At 52.1% G+C, this 14,938-nt stretch overlaps 1 pseudogene; it reads left to right on the top strand.

The window, feature by feature from the left end:
- LOC147100466 (zinc finger protein 385D-like) overlaps positions 1-14,938 on the top strand; it is a 252,915-nt pseudogene that overhangs the window by 102,542 nt on the left and 135,435 nt on the right.

Below are 14,938 nucleotides of genomic sequence, written 5' to 3' on the forward strand. Positions count from 1 at the left end.
CTAAAGACGGAGGAAGCCCTGGAGGAGTATAAAAAGTGCAGGGGCATACTTAAAAAAGAAATTAGGAGGGCGAGGAGAGGCCATGAAATAACACTGGCGAGCAAAATAAAGGAAAATCCTAAGATGTTTTATAAGTATATTAAGGGCAAGAGGATAACCAGGCAAAGGGTAGGGCCCATTAGGGACCAAAGTGGCAATCTGTGTGTAGAGCCAGATGATGTAGGCGGGGTTTTAAATGAATTTTTTGCATCTGTGTTCACTATGGAGAAAGACGATGTAGACATAGAAATCGGGCAAGGGGACTGTGACATACTTGAACATATTAGCATCGAGAGGGAGGAGGTACTAGCGGTTTTAGCAGACCAAAAAGTGGATAAATCCCCAGGCCCGGACAAGATGTATCCCAGGCTGTTGTGTGAGGCAAAGGAGGAGATTGCAGGGGCTCTGACACAAATTTTCAGAACCTCTCTGGCCACAGGGGATGTACCAGAGGACTGGAGAACAGCTAATGTAGTACCATTATACAAGAAGGGTAGCAGGGATAAACCAGGGAATTACAGGCCAGTGAGCCGAACATCTGTGGTAGGGAAATTATTGGAAAAAATTCTGAGGGACAAAATTAGTCTCCACTTGGAGAGGCAAGGATTAATCGGGGATAGTCAGCATGGCTTTGTCAAGGGTAAATCATGTCTGACAAATCTGATTGAATTTTTCGAGGGGGTGACTAGGTGTGTGGATGAGGGAAATGCTGTGGATGTGGTTTACATGGACTTCAGCAAAGCGTTTGACAAAGTCCCGCATAGGAGACTGGTCAAGAAGGTAAGAGCCCATGGGATCCAGGGTGCCTTGGCGCATTGGATCCTAAACTGGCTGAGTGGCAGGAGGCAGAGGGTGATGGTCGAAGGTTGCTTTTGTGACTGGAAGCCTGTGTCCAGTGGGGTACCTCAGGGATCGGTGCTGGGTCCCTTGCTGTTTGTGATCTACATAAATGATTTGGATGAGAATGTAAAAGGTATGATCAGTAAGTTCGCAGATGACACGAAAATTGGTGGGCTGGTAAATTGCGAGGAGGAAACCCTCAGGCTACAGGACGATATAAACGGGTTTGTCAGATGGGCGGAAAAGTGGCAAATGGAATTTAACCCTGAAAAGTGCGAGGTGATGCATTTTGGACGGACAAATAAGGCAAGGGAATACACAATGAGTGGTAGGACCCTAGGAAGTACAGAGGGTCAGAGGGACCTTGGTGTACATGTACATAGATCCCTGAAGGCAGCGGAACAGGTAGATAAGGTGGTTAAAAAGGCATATGGGATACTTGCCTTCATTAGCCGAGGCATAGAATATAAGAGCAGGGAGGTTATGATGGAGCTGTACAAAACGCTGGTGAGGCCACAGCTGGAGTACTGTGTGCAGTTCTGGTCGCCTCACTATAGGAAGGATGTGATTGCTTTGGAGAGGGTGCAGAGAAGATTCACCAGGATGTTACCTGGGATGGAGCGCCTCAGCTATGAAGAAAGACTAAACAGGCTGGGGTTGTTTTCCTTGGAGCAAAGAAGGCTGAGGGGGGACCTGATTGAGGTGTACAAAATGATGAGGGGCATAGATAGGGTAGACAAAGAGGAACTTTTCCCCTTATTAAGGGGGTCAATAACAAGGGGGCATAGATTCAGGGTAAGGGGCAGGAGATTTAGAGGGGATTTGAGGAGGAACTTTTTCACCCAGAGGGTGGTTGGAATCTGGAACTCACTGCCTGAAAGGGTGGTAGAGGCAGGAACCCTCACAACATTCAAGAAGCATTTGGTTGAGCACTTGAAATGCAATTGCATACAAGGCTATGGACCAAATGCTGGAAAATGGGATTAGACTGGACAGGGATTGATGGACGGCGCAGACACGATGGGCCGAAGGGCCTCTTTCTGTGCTGTATAACTCTATGACTCTATGACTCTCTCTCGCTCTCTGTGCTCCCCTCTCTCGCTCTCTCTCACTCCCCTCTCTCGCTCTCTCTCTCCGCTCCCCTCTCTCTCTCGCTCCGCTCCCCTCTCTCGCTCTCTCTCTCGCTCCCCTCTCTTGCTCTCTCTCTCCGCTCCCCTCTCTCTCTCTCTCTCTCCGCTCCTGTCTCTCTCTCTCTCTCTCTCTCTCTCCACTCCTCTCTCTCTCTCTCTCCGCTCCCCTCTCTCTTGCTCTCTCTTGCTCTCTCTCGCTCTCGCTCGCTCTCTCTCGCTCTCTCTTGCTCTCTCCGCTCCTCTCTCTCGCTCTCTCCGCTCCTCTCTCTCGCTCTCTCCGCTCCTCGCTCGCTCTCTCCGCTCCCCCCTCTCGCTCTCTCCGCTCCCCCCTCTCGCTCTCTCCGCTCCCCTCTCTCGCTCTCTCCGCTCCTCTCTCTCGTTCGCTCCGCTCCTCTCTCTCGCACTCTCCGCTCCTCTCTCGCTCTCTCTGCTCCCCTCTCTCGCTCTCTCCGCTCCTCTCTCGCTCTCTCCGCTCCCCTCTCTCGCTCTCTCCGCTCCCCTCTCTCTCTCCACTCCAGTCTCTCTCTCTCTCTCTCTCCGCTCCTCTCTCTCGTTCTCTCCGCTCCTCTCTCTAGCTCTCTCTGCTCCCCTCTCTCGCTCTCTCTTGCTCTCTCTCGCTCTCTCTCTCGCTCTCTCTCGCTCTCTCTCGCTCTCTCCGCTCCTCTCTCTCGCTCTCTCCGCTCCCCTCTCTCGCTCTCTCGCGCTCTCTCTCGCTCTCTCGCTCTCTCTCGCTCTCTCGCACTCTCTCGCACTCTCTCTCGCTCTCTCTCGCTCTCCTCTCTCACTCTCTCCGCTCCCCTCTCTCTCTCGCTCTCTCGCTCTCTCTCGCTCTCGCTCAAGGTCAAGGGTGGGACCAACAAGCAAAGGGAACCTTGGATGACAAGGGATATACAAAATGCATTCGGAAAGAAAGGGGGGCTTTGGCAGTTACAAAAGACTAAAGACGGAGGAAGCCCTGGAGGAGTATAAAAAGTGCAGGGGCATACTTAAAAAAGAAATTAGGAGGGCGAGGAGAGGCCATGAAATAACACTGGCGAGCAAAATAAAGGAAAATCCTAAGATGTTTTATAAGTATATTAAGGGCAAGAGGATAACCAGGCAAAGGGTAGGGCCCATTAGGGACCAAAGTGGCAATCTGTGTGTAGAGCCAGATGATGTAGGCGGGGTTTTAAATGAATTTTTTGCATCTGTGTTCACTATGGAGAAAGACGATGTAGACATAGAAATCGGGCAAGGGGACTGTGACATACTTGAACATATTAGCATCGAGAGGGAGGAGGTACTAGCGGTTTTAGCAGACCAAAAAGTGGATAAATCCCCAGGCCCGGACAAGATGTATCCCAGGCTGTTGTGTGAGGCAAAGGAGGAGATTGCAGGGGCTCTGACACAAATTTTCAGAACCTCTCTGGCCACAGGGGATGTACCAGAGGACTGGAGAACAGCTAATGTAGTACCATTATACAAGAAGGGTAGCAGGGATAAACCAGGGAATTACAGGCCAGTGAGCCGAACATCTGTGGTAGGGAAATTATTGGAAAAAATTCTGAGGGACAAAATTAGTCTCCACTTGGAGAGGCAAGGATTAATCGGGGATAGTCAGCATGGCTTTGTCAAGGGTAAATCATGTCTGACAAATCTGATTGAATTTTTCGAGGGGGTGACTAGGTGTGTGGATGAGGGAAATGCTGTGGATGTGGTTTACATGGACTTCAGCAAAGCGTTTGACAAAGTCCCGCATAGGAGACTGGTCAAGAAGGTAAGAGCCCATGGGATCCAGGGTGCCTTGGCGCATTGGATCCTAAACTGGCTGAGTGGCAGGAGGCAGAGGGTGATGGTCGAAGGTTGCTTTTGTGACTGGAAGCCTGTGTCCAGTGGGGTACCTCAGGGATCGGTGCTGGGTCCCTTGCTGTTTGTGATCTACATAAATGATTTGGATGAGAATGTAAAAGGTATGATCAGTAAGTTCGCAGATGACACGAAAATTGGTGGGCTGGTAAATTGCGAGGAGGAAACCCTCAGGCTACAGGACGATATAAACGGGTTTGTCAGATGGGCGGAAAAGTGGCAAATGGAATTTAACCCTGAAAAGTGCGAGGTGATGCATTTTGGACGGACAAATAAGGCAAGGGAATACACAATGAGTGGTAGGACCCTAGGAAGTACAGAGGGTCAGAGGGACCTTGGTGTACATGTACATAGATCCCTGAAGGCAGCGGAACAGGTAGATAAGGTGGTTAAAAAGGCATATGGGATACTTGCCTTCATTAGCCGAGGCATAGAATATAAGAGCAGGGAGGTTATGATGGAGCTGTACAAAACGCTGGTGAGGCCACAGCTGGAGTACTGTGTGCAGTTCTGGTCGCCTCACTATAGGAAGGATGTGATTGCTTTGGAGAGGGTGCAGAGAAGATTCACCAGGATGTTACCTGGGATGGAGCGCCTCAGCTATGAAGAAAGACTAAACAGGCTGGGGTTGTTTTCCTTGGAGCAAAGAAGGCTGAGGGGGGACCTGATTGAGGTGTACAAAATGATGAGGGGCATAGATAGGGTAGATAAAGAGGAACTTTAAGGGGGTCAATAACAAGGGGGCATAGATTCAGGGTAAAGGGCAGGAGATTTAGAGGGGATTTGAGGAGGAACTTTTTCACCCAGAGGGTGGTTGGAATCTGGAACTCACTGCCTGAAAGGGTGGTAGAGGCAGGAACCCTCACAACATTCAAGAAGCATTTGGATGAGCACTTGAAATGCCATTGCATACAAGGCTATGGACCAAATGCTGGAAAATGGGATTAGACTGGACAGGGATTGATGGACGGCGCAGACACGATGGGCCGAAGGGCCTCTTTCTGTGCTGTATAACTCTATGACTCTATGACTCTCTCTTGCTCTCTGCGCTCCCCTCTCTCGCTCTCTCCGCTCCCCTCTCTCGCTCTCTCTCACTCCCCTCTCTCGCTCTCTCTCTCCGCTCCCCTCTCTCTCTCGCTCCGCTCCTGTCTCTCTCTCTCTCTCTTTCTCTCTCTCTCTCCGCTCCCCCCTCTCGCTCTCTCCGCTCCCCTCCCTCGCTCTCACCGCTCCCCTCTCTCACTCTCTCCGCTCCCCTCTCTCGCTCTCTCTCTCGCTCCCCTCTCTTGCTCTCTCTCTCCGCTCCCCTCTCTCTCTCTCTCTCCGCTCCTGTCTCTCTCTCTCTCTCTCCGCTCCTGTCTCTCTCTCTCTCTCTCTCTCCACTCCCCTCTCTCTCTCTCTCCGCTCCCCTCTCTCGCGCTCTCTCTCTCTTCACTCCTCCTGTCTCTCTCTCTCTCCACTCCCCTCTCTGTCTCTCTCTCTCTCCACTCCTCTCTCTCTCTCTCTCTCAATTCAATTCAAATGCTTTATTGGCATGAATGTTTACAGGGAACCATATTGCCAAAGCTTACATAACAAAAAGTACAGTTTTCCAACATTCTGTAGGTGTCAAACAATTTTGACCTTCATTGGGTACATACAATATTAGTTTAAACAATATTAATTTAAACAGTCGTTGAACATCGTTGGGTACATTCAGTATTAATTTTAAACAGTCCTCAGGTTGTGACATGTTGTTACATATTTGGCACCAAGGTATGGTCTGTCTCCTTCTCCCAGGACTAATCTTAATTTTGACAGGTCATCCAATTCTTTGAAATCAGGGGTTGTTTGGCTGAGCTTGTCAAATAATATGTTTCTTGTTGTGTTGAATTTTTCGCATTTTAGGAGGAAATGCATCTCTGTCTCAACCTCGCCGGCCAGAGATTGATCACATATTCTATTCTCTCTAGGCTGCCAGGATTTCTTGTATCTTCCTTTTTCAATTGCCAGTTGGTGGTCGCTTAGTCAGTACCTGGTGAGGGTCTGTCTCTGTTTTGTGTCTCTGATGGTCGAGAGATAGTCTGCCAGTTTATATTCTCTTTTTAGGGCCCGGTAACATTCTAATCTGCTTTGGCTTTTGGTTATTTTGTTCCAATGTTCCAGGTAGGTTTCTTTGCATTGTTTAATGATTTGGTTCACTCGGATTGGTGTTTGGACGGCAATGTCTCTCTCTCCACTCCTCTGTCTCTCTCTCTCTCTCTGTCTCTCTCTCCACTCCTCTCTCTCGCTCTCTCTCTCGCTCTCTCTCTCTCTCCGCTCCTCTCTCTCGTTCTCTCCGCTCCTCTCTCTCGCTCTCTCTGCTCCCCTCTCTCGCTCTCTCTCGCTCTCTCTCGCTCTCTCCGCTCCTCTCGCTCTCTCGCTCTGTCGCGCTCCCTCCGCTCCCCTCTCTCGCTCTCTCCGCTCCCCTCTCTCGCTCTCTCTTGCTCTCTCCGCTCCCCCCTCTCGCTCTCTCCGATCCCCTCTCTCGCTCTCTCCACTCCCCTCTCTCGCTCTCTCCGCTCCCCTCTCTCGCTGTTTCTCTCGCTCACCTCTCTCCGCTCTCCCTCTCCGCTCCCTTCTCTCTCTCTCTCCGCTCCTGTCTCTCTCTCTCTCTCTCCACTCCTCCTGTCTCTCTCTCTCTCTCCACTCCTCTCTCTCTCTCTCTCTCTCCACTCCTGTCTCTCTCTCCACTCCTCTGTCTCTCTCTCTCTCTCTGTCTCTCTCTCCACTCCTCTGTCTCTCTCGCTCTCCGCTCCTCTCTCTCGCTCTCTCTCTACTCCTCTCGCTCTCGCTCTCTCTCGCTCTCTCTCGCTCTCTCTCGCTCTCTCTCGTGCTCTCTCTCGCTCTCTCTCGCTCTCTCTCGGTCTCCTCTCTCGCTCCCTCCGCTCCTCTCTCTCGCTCTCTCCGCTCCTCTCTTGCGCTGTCTCTCGCTCTCTCTCGCTCTCTCGTGCTCTCTCTCGCTCTCCTCTCTCGCTCTCTCTCGCTCTCTCTCGCTCTCTCTCGCTCTCCTCTCTCGCTCTCTCTCGCTCTCCTCTCTCGCTCTCTCTCGCTCTCCTCTCTCGCTCTCTCTCGCACTCTCTCTCGCTCTCTCTCGCTCTCTCTCGCTCTCCTCTCTCGCTCTCTCTCGCTCTCTCTCGCTCTCACTCGCTCTCTCTCGCTCTCCTCTCTCGCTCTCTCTCGCTCTCCTCTCTCGCTCTCTCTCGCTCTCGCTCTCCTCTCTCGCTCTCTCTCGCGCTCTCTCTCTCTCCTCTCTCGCACTCTCTCGCGCTCCTCTCTCGCTCTCCCACTCTCTCTCTCTCCACTCCTCCTGTCTCTCTCTCTCTCCACTCCCCTCTCTCTCTCTCTCTCCGCTCCCCTCTCTCTCTCTCCAATTCCAATTCCAATTCAAATGCTTTATTGGCATGAAAGTTTACAGAGAACCATATTGCCAAAGCTTACATAGCAAAAAGGTACAGTTTTCCAACATTCTGTAGGTGTCAATCGATTTGACATTTGTTGGGTACATACAATATTACTTTTAAACAATATTAATTTTAAACAGTCTTACTTTTAAACAGTCCTCAGGTTGTGACATGTTGTTACATATTTGGCCCCAAGGTATGGTCTGTCTCCTTCTCCTAGGACTAATCTCAATTTTGACAGGTCATCCAATTCCTTGAAATCTGGGGTTGTTTGGCTTAGCTTGTTGAATAATATGTTTCTTGATGTGTTGAATTTTTCACATTTTAGGAGGAAATGCATTTCTGTTTCAACCTCGCCGGCCAGACATTGATCGCATATTCTATTCTCTCTAGGCTGCCAGGATTTCTTGTATCTGCCTTTTTCAATTTCCAGTTGGTGGTCGCTTAGTCTGTACCTGGTGAGGGTCTGTCTCTGTTTTGTGTCTCTGATGGTCGTGAGGTAGTCTGCCAGTTTATAATCTCTTTTTAGGGCCCGGTAACATTCTAATCTGCTTTGGCTTTCGGTTATTTTGTTCCAATGTTCCAGGTAGGTTTCTTTGCATTGTTTAATGATTTGGTTCACTCGGATTGGTGTTTGGACGGCTGTGTTGGTCTGGGGCTGGTCAGGGTCCGGCTGAGTACTTAGTTTCAGTAGCAGCTGACTCAGGGGACTCTTTTCTGGGTTTAGCTCTTGGGTCTGAAAGGCTTTGAAATGAAGGGTGTCTGGGGAGCTAGATTTGAGGTGATTTAGGAAGTTTAGTGCTCGTTTTTGGATGTTTATTATCAGTGGGTATCTGCCTAGTTTGGCTCTGCATGCATTTGTTGGCGTTTTTCTTTGGGTGCGAAGGATGCTTCAGCAGAATTCTGCATGTAGGGCTTCTATTGTGTGTTTTTCCCATTTAGTGTAGCTTTGGTGATTTAGCGGGCCCCATACTTCACTACCGTACAGTGCAATGGGCAGGATTATGCTGTCAAATATTTTGAGCCAGATTTTGATTGGGATTTGGATGTTGTAGAATTTTCTTTTTATTGCATATAGGGCTCTTCGGGCTTTTTCTTTTAGTGCATTCACTGCTATGCTGAAGCTCCCTGATGCTGTAATAGTTCGACCAAGGTAGGTGTAGCTCATAGTGTGTCCTATAGCGGTATCACTGAGGGTAAATTGGTATTTGTTTTCCTGACATCTGGGCCTTTTTTGAAAAATCATGATGTTGGTTTTCTTTAGATTTACTGTTAGAGCCCAATTTTGGCAGTATTTGTCGAGTAGGTCTAGTTGTTGCTGTAATCCCTGTTCTGTGGGAGACAGCAGAACCAGGTCGTCCGCATAGAACAGGGATTTCCCTTCTCCATCAAGGAGACGGAGACCTGGTGACTCGCTTTGCTCCAGCATGTCTGCTAATTCATTTATGTATATGTTGAACAGGGTCGGGCTCAAATTGCAGCCCTGTCGGACGCCTCTTCTCTGGGTGAAGAAATCGGTGCGTTTGTCTCCAATTTGACCCCGCATTTGTTTTTCAGATACATTGATTTAATAAGGTCATAGACTTTGCCCCCTATTCCACACTGAAGAAGTTTATAATAGAGCCCTTCGTGCCATATAGAGTCAAAGGCTTTCTTGAAGTCGATGAAACAGGCGAATATTTTCCCATTTTTTGTTTGGTGTACATGTTTTTCAATGAGGGTGTGAAGGGTATAGATATGGTCGGCGGTGCGGTGTTTTGGAAGAAAGCCTATTTGGTTTTTTCTGAGGATATTATGTTTGTTAAGAAAATCAAGTAATCTACTATTTAGAATACTGCAGAATAACTTCCCTAGACAACTGTTGACACAGATGCCGCGGTAGTTATTTGGGTCTGATTTGTTTCCGCTTTTATATATAGGGGAGATTAGTCCTTGGCACCAGATATCGGGAAAACAGCCTGAACGTAATATGATGTTGAATAATTTGAGTACCGCACCCTGCATCTCCATATTGCTGAACTTGAGCATTTCATTTTTGATGTTGTCTGGGCCACAGGCTTTCTTTAGGTGGAGAGATTTTGTTTTTGTGGCCAGTTCTTTCCATGTGATTGGGGAGTCTAGAGGGTTTTGGTTGTCTTTAATTGTTGCTTCTAATGTGTGGAGTTTTTCTGTGACCTGATGTTGACTTGGGTTTGTTTCGTTTATTGGGATGTCTTTGTAGAGGTTTTCAAAATGTGTTCTCCAGATGTCGCCATCTTGGATTGGTAATGCTTGCAATTGTGTTGTACTCAGGTTATTCCACATTTCCCAGAATTGTTTTGGATTGGTGGAGTTTTCAATTTCTTCGAGTATTTTGTGGGTATAGTTTTGTGTTTTGTTCCTAATGGTGTGTTTATATCTTTTGAGGGTTTCATTGTACCTAGTACGTAGGTCCGGATTGTTTGGTTGCCGATGCTTTTGGTTTGATATTTTTCTCAGGTCTTTTCTGGCATTTTTGCATTCGTGGTCAAACCATTTCTTATTTTTATTTTGTCTTTTGTGACTCTTCCTCTTCTGTTTCACGAGGTCGGCTTTTACAGCTGCCTCATGGAAGATCATATTTATATCCTCTATGGCCATGTTTACACCATCTCTGGTGATCTCATATAGATTTTCATTAAATTTTGAAATTTTACTTGTGAGATCAGGTGAATTTAGTGCTGTGATGAATTTATCTCCACTGTCTGGGGCCCATCTGTATGTCTGGTTTATTTTATGTAGCTTACTGGGTTCCTTTTTTGTGTCTGTAGTTTGGGCAGAAAGTTTAAGGTACACATTTATTTGGTTATGGTCTGAGAGGGGGGATTGCTGCCTGACAGTGAATGCGTTGATATCGCAGGGGTCCAGGTCAGTGATTGTATAATCCACCACACTAGACCCAAGAGTTGAGGAATATGTGAGTCTCCCTAAGGAGTCCCCTCTGAACCTACCGTTAACTATGTACAGGCCTAAGGCTCGGCAGAGTTGCACTACCTCCCTACCGCTTTTATTTATTTCACAATCGAGGTTGTTTCGGTTTGCGATGGCTGGTGTGACATATAGAGGGGTCTGGCCAAACACCTCTCTCTCTTTCCACTCCCCTCTCTCTCTCTCTGTCCGCTCCCCTCTCTCGCGCTCTCTCTCTCTCTCTCTCCACTCCTCTGTCTCTCTCTCTCTCTCTGTCTCTCTCTCCAGTCCTCTGTCTCTCTCTCTCTCTCTCTCTCTCCACTCCTGTCTGTCTCTCTCTCTCTCTCTCCACTCCTCTGTCTCTCTCGCTCTCCGCTCCTCTCTCTCGCTCTCTCTCTACTCCTCTCTCTCTCGCTCTCTCTCGCTCTCTCTCGCTCTCTCTCGGTCTCCTCTCTCGCTCTCTCCGCTCCTCTCTCTCGCTCTCTCCGCTCCTCTCTCTCGCTCTCTCCTCTCCTCTCTCGCTCTCCTCTCTCGCTCTCTCCGCTCCTCTCTCTCGCTCTCTCCGCTCCTCTCTGGCTCTCTCTCGCTCTCTCTCTCCTCTCTCTCGCTCTCTCTCGCTCTCTCTCGCTCTCCTCTCTCGCTCTCCTCTCTCGCTCTCTCTCGCTCTCTCTCGCTCTCTCTCGCTCTCGCTCTCCTCTCTCGCTCTCTCTCGCTCTCTCTCGCTCTCCTCTCTCGCTCTCTCTCGCTCTCTCGCTCTCCTCTCTCGCTCTCTCTCGCTCTCTCTCGCTCTCTCTCGCTCTCGCTCTCTTCTCTCGCTCTCTCTCGCTCTCTCTCGCTCTCCTCTCTCGCTCTCTCTCGCTCTCTCTCGCTCTCCTCTCTCGCTCTCTCTCGCTCTCCTCTCTCGCTCTCCTCTCTCGCTCTCTCTCTCGCTCTCTCTCGCTCTCCTCTCTCGCTCTCTCTCGCTCTCACTCTCTCTCGCTCTCCTCTCTCGCTCTCTCTCGCTCTCTCTCGCTCTCCTCTCTCGCTCTCTCTCGATCTCCTCTCTCGCTCTCTCCGCTCCTCTCTCTCGCTCTCTCTCGCTCTCTCTCCGCTCCTCTCTCTCGCTCTGTCCGCTCCTCTCTCGCGCTCTCTCTCGCTCTCTCTCTGCTCCTCTCTCTCGCTCTCTCCGCTCCTCTCTCTCGCTCTCTCTCGATCTCCTCTCTCGCTCTCTCCGCTCCTCTCTCTCGCTCTCTCTCGCTCTCTCTCCGCTCCTCTCTCTCGCTCTGTCCGCACCTCTCTCGCGCTCTCTCTCGCTCTCTCTCTGCTCCTCTCTCGCTCTCTCTCGCTCTCTCTCCGCTCCTCTCTCTCGCTCTGTCCGCACCTCTCTCGCGCTCTCTCTCGCTCTCTCTCGCTCTCTCTCTGCTCCTCTCTCACTCTCTCCGCTCCTCTCTCACGCTCTCTCTCGCTCTGTCCGCACCTCTCTCGCGCTCTCTCTCGCTCTCTCTCGCTCTCTCTCTGCTCCTCTCTCACTCTCTCCGCTCCTCTCTCTCGCTCTCTCTCGCGCTCTCTCTCGCTCTCTCTCGCTCTCTCTCGCTCTCCTCTCTCGCTCTCTCTCTCGCTCTCTCTCGCTCTCTCTCTCGCTCTCTCTCGCTCTCTCTCACTCTCCTCTCTCACTCTCTCTCGCTCTCTCTCTCGCTCTCTCTCGCTCTCTCTCCGCTACTCTCGCTCTCTCGCCCTCTCTCGCTCTCTCCGCTCCCCTCTCTCACTCTCTCTCGCTCTCTCCGCTCCCCCCTCTCGCTCTCTCCGATCCCCTCTCTCGCTCTCTCCGCTCCCCTCTCTCGCTCTCTCTCCGCTCCCCTCTCTCTCCGCTCCCCTCTCTTGCGCTCTCTCTCTCTCTCTCTCCACTCCTCCTGTCTCTCTCTCTCTCTCCACTCCCCTCTCTCTCTCTCTCTCTCTCACTCTCTCTCTCTCCACTCCCGTCTCTCTCTCTCTCTCCGCTCCCCTCTCTCGCGCTCTCTCTCTCTCTCTCTCCAATCCTCTGCCTCTCTCTCTCTCTCTGACTCTCTCTCCACTCCTCTGTCTCTCTCTCTCTCTCTCTCTCCACTCCTGTCTCTCTCTCTCTCTCTCTCTCGCTCTCACTCGCTCTCCTCTCTCTCTCTCTCCGCTCCTCTCTCTCGCTGTCTCTCGCTCTCTCCGCTCCTCTCTCTCGCTCTCTCTCACTCTCTCTCTTGCTCTCTCTCGCTCTCTCTCGCGCTCTCTCTCGCTCTCTCTCGCTCTCTCCGCTCCTCTCTCTCGCTCTCTCTCGCTCTCTCTCGCGCTCTCTCTCGCTCTCTCTCCGCTCCTCTCTCTCGCTCTCTCTCACTCTCTCTCTCGCTCTCTCTCGCGCTCTCTCTCGCTCTCTCTCGCTCTCTCTCGCTCTCCTCTCTCGCTCCCTCTCGCTCTCTCTCGCTCTCCTCTCTCGCTCTCTCTCGCTCTCCTCTCTCGCTCTCTCTCTCGCTCTCTCTCGCTCTCCTCTCTCGCTCTCTCCGCTCCTCTCTCTCGCTCTCTCCGCTCCTCTCTCTCGCTCTCTCTCGCTCTCTCTCGCGCTGTCTCTCGCTCTCTCTCGCTCTCTCTCGTGCTGTCTCTCGCTCTCTCTCGCTCTGTCTCGCTCTCTCTTGCTCTCTATCGCTCTCTCTCGCGCTCTCTCTCGCTCTCCTCTCTCGCACTCCGCTCTCGCTCTCGCTCTCGCTCTCTCTCGCTCTCCTCTCTCGCTCTCTCTCGCTCTCTCTCGCTCTCCTCTCTCGCTCTCTCTCTCTCTCTCTCGCGCTCTCTTTCGCTCTCTCTCGCTCTCTCTCGCTCTCCTCTCTCTCGCTCTCTCTCGCTCTCTCTCTCGCTCTCTCTCGCTCTCTCTCGCGCTCTCTCTCGCTCTCCTCTCTCGCTCTCTCTCGCTCTCTCTCGCTCTCCTCTCTCTCTCGCTCTCTCTCGCTCTCTCTCGCACTCTCTCGCTCTCTCTCGCTCTCCTCTCTCGCTCTCTCTCGCTCTCGCTCGCTCTCTCTCGCTCTCCTCTCTCGCTCTCTCTCGCTCTCCTCTCTCGCTCTCTCTCGCACTCTCTCGCTCTCTCTCTCGCTCTCTCGCGCTCTCCTCTCGCTCTCTCTTGCGCTCTCTCTCGCTCTCCTCTCTCGCTCTCTCTCGCTCTCCTCTCTCGCTCTCTCTCGCTCTCTCTCGCTCTGTCTCGCTCTCTCTCGCTCTCCTCTCTCGCTCTCTCTCGCTCTCTCGCACTCTCTCTCGCGGTCTCTCTCGCTCTCTCTCGCTCTCCTCTCTCGCTCTCTCTCGCGCTCTCTCTCGCTCTCTCTCGCTCTCCTCTCTCGCTCTCTCTCGCTGTCTCTCGCTCTCTCTCTCGCTCTCTCGCGCTCTCTCTCGCTCTCCTCTCTCGCTCTCTCTCGCTCTCTCTCTCGCTCTCTCGCTCTCTCTCTCGCTCTCTCGCGCTCTCTCTCGCTCTCCTCTCTCGCTCTCTCTCGCTCTCTCTCTCGCTCTCTCGCGCTCTCTCTCGCTCTCTCTCGCTCTCTCTCTCGCTCTCTCTCGCTCTCTCTCTCGCTCTCTCTCGCTCTCCTCTCTCGCTCTCTCTCGCTCTCTCTCGCTCTCCTCTCTCGCTCTCTCTCTCGCTCTCTCTCGCGCTCTCTCGCGCTCTCTCTCACTCTCTCGCGCTCTCTCTCGCTCTCTCTCGCTCTCTCGCGCTCTCTCGCGCTCTCTCTCGCTCTCTCTCGCTCTCTCTCACTCTCCTCTCTCGCTCTCTCTCGCTCTCTCTGGCTCTCTCTCGTGCTCTCTCTCGCTGTCTCTCGCTCTCTCTCTTGCTCTCTCGCGCTCTCCTCTCGCTCTCTCTCGCGCTCTCTCTCGCTCTCCTCTCTCGCTCTCTCTCGCTCTCTCTCGCTCTCTCTCGCTCTCTCTCTCGCTCTCTCTCGCTCTCTCTCGCTCTCTCCGCTCCTCTCTTTCGCTCTCTCTCGCTCTCTCTCGCGCTGTCTCTCGCTCTCTCTCGCTCTCTCTCGCGCTCTCTCGCGCTCTCTCTCGCTCTCCTCTCTCGCTCTGTCTCACTCTCTCTTGCTCTCTATCGCTCTCTCTCGCGCTCTCTCTCGCTCTCCTCTCTCGTTCTCTCTCACTCTCCTCTCTCGCTCTCTCTCTCGCTCTCTCTCGCGCTCTCTCTCGCTCACTCTCGCGCTCTCTCGCGCTCTCTCTCGCTCTCCTCTCTCGCTCTCTCTCGCTCTCCTCTCTCTCGCTCTCTCTCTCGCTCTCTCTCGCGCTCTCTCGCGCTCTCTCGCGCTCTCTCTCGCTCTCCTCTCTAGCTCTGTCTCGCTCTCTCTTGCTCTCTATCGCTCTCTCTCGCGCTCTCTCTCGCTCTCCTCTCTCGCTCTCTCTTGCTCTCCTCTCTCGCTCTCTCTCTCGCTCTCTCGCGCTCTCTCGCGCTCTCTCGCGCTCTCTCTCGCGCTCTCTTGCGCTCTCTCTCGCTCTCTTTTGCGCTCTCTCTTGCTCTCTCTCGCTCTCCTCTCTCGCTCTCTCTCGCTCTCTCTCGCGCTCTCTCTCGCTCTCTCTCGCTCTCTCTCACTCTCCTCTCTCACTCTCTCTCGCTTTCTCTCGCGCTCTCTCGCGCTCTCTCTCGCTGTCTCTCGCTCTCTCTCTCGCTCTCTCGCTCTCCTCTCTCGCTCTCTCTCTCGCTCTCTCTCGCGCTCTCTCGCGCTGTCTCGCGCTCTCTCTCGCTCTCTCGCGCTCTCTCTCGCTCTCTCTCGCTCT

The sequence above is a fragment of the Somniosus microcephalus genome, chromosome 26 (assembly GCF_052327205.1).
Source record: "Somniosus microcephalus isolate GS21.2 chromosome 26, FLI_Smic_1.0, whole genome shotgun sequence".
Classification (NCBI taxonomy): domain Eukaryota; kingdom Metazoa; phylum Chordata; class Chondrichthyes; order Squaliformes; family Somniosidae; genus Somniosus; species Somniosus microcephalus.